The sequence below is a fragment of the Amphimedon queenslandica genome, unplaced genomic scaffold (assembly GCF_000090795.2).
Source record: "Amphimedon queenslandica unplaced genomic scaffold, v1.1 AMPQUscaffold_10867, whole genome shotgun sequence".
Classification (NCBI taxonomy): domain Eukaryota; kingdom Metazoa; phylum Porifera; class Demospongiae; order Haplosclerida; family Niphatidae; genus Amphimedon; species Amphimedon queenslandica.
Genome location: NW_003548885.1, coordinates 5,979 through 7,804, shown reverse-complemented (window position 1 = coordinate 7,804; position 1,826 = coordinate 5,979).

Genomic DNA, 1,826 nt, shown 5'->3' with positions numbered 1-1,826 from the left:
ATGCATGTACATGTACATGTATATATAAATGTATTCTCAATGACTTAATGCTCTTATTTGCACTAGCCCAGGCTCGGTCATTCATGACTAATTGTCTTGGCATTCTTTTAATTCACTCCCTAATTTGCTCTCTTTTTCTGGAGGACATTATAGTTTTTTTAGTGTTTATTAGCACTCACTTCATACTAATCATACCAGCAGGCGCTAGTTGGTGCTAAAATGCTAAGTTTTAACAGTCTTCATTTCATCATTGACACTTTGGCACTGAAATATTTAGAACACAGTATTTGCATATTATACATGTACAATAATTGAGTTTTTCACTCTTTTAGTAATAGAGATTTGTTGAAACAATTATACTCTATCACTTTATCTTTAATCACAAATTTCACAATCTCCTATAATACTAGTAATAACAAGAGTTTGGTAATAATTATACTTTTTAGTAATAATATCATTTAGTAATAATTACACTTACTAGCACAGCTTGTACCATGTAATAGATACTAGGGACATATCTATAACCTTGGCTTTATTTATTTAGGTATAATGTGTGTATATTCGCTTATGGTCAGACTGGGTCTGGCAAATCCTACACGATGATGGGTAAAGTTGAAGAAGGAGAGAAAGGGATCATACCGAGGACCTGCGAGGAAATGTTTGATAAGATTGTCTCAACCACTGACCCCAGCCTCTCATACTCGGTAGAGGTAAGACACATCAACATGTACATATACATGTATGTACATATATGTACATGCGTGTACATATATGTACACTGTACATAGCTATTGCATGTATATCTATATATATGTACAATGTGTATTATGTACATGTACTGTACATGTACATTATGTGGTCATTATAATGGTAGTAATGAAATCATAGTATGATGTGAGGCTTAATGGTCTAGTAAATTTACTTCTAAGCATGGCCAATTATTTATTATGGAATAGTGCAAGAATTATTGTGGCATAGCATCATTATAATGAGCTCAGTTAATGTATTATACATGTACATGTATAATGTAATTACAATATGCTATATACATGTATATGCATGTACATGTACATGTATAAATAAAGTGTTATTATTTGACGAATTTGTTTGTTATTTTTGTCTATTTCAAAAACACAAAAACAACATTTCCCATAATGCATGTACTCTCACTCATACAATATATTTATTATATGTACTTGAAGCAATGGTAATTCTATAATAACATGTATCTGTTACATTATATATCGTGTCAATAGTAGCTTTATAGTGTCTGTGATCCTGGCAGTCAATATCTTATGTTGTGGAGTTAGGATGATTAGAATTAGATTTGTAAAATACATTAAAGATAAGCTGTTGGTAGTATTGACTACTTCACTTCCTATCATATACTCTCTTTGTGGCTTATGTACAGTACATCAATTAAGTGTCGTTATATAATAGTTATAGTCTATAGTAGCTGCATGTGTATGTATGTATGTAGTGTAGAGTGTATCCTTCTGTTATCTTCCTTTCCTTCCCTGCATGTACTATAGCAGTAGTATCTTCTTCATTACATACACAAACACATGATAAACACATGCAAGTGATTGTAGAATGATTATAACATGCAGCTAGACTTTGTTTGTGTGTTTGTTTTGAGTTAGAGTGTTGCTGATTTTAATGGGAAATGTATGCATCGTGACATCCTCTTGTATCTAGTCACCATCTCTTATTTCTTTTCATTTCCTTCTCTTAAATGTACCTTTATTCCTTTATGTCCTCTTTCTTTCTCTCTTTCCTTCTCCTCTCTCTCTCCCCTCAGGTCAGTTATATGGAGATATACTGTG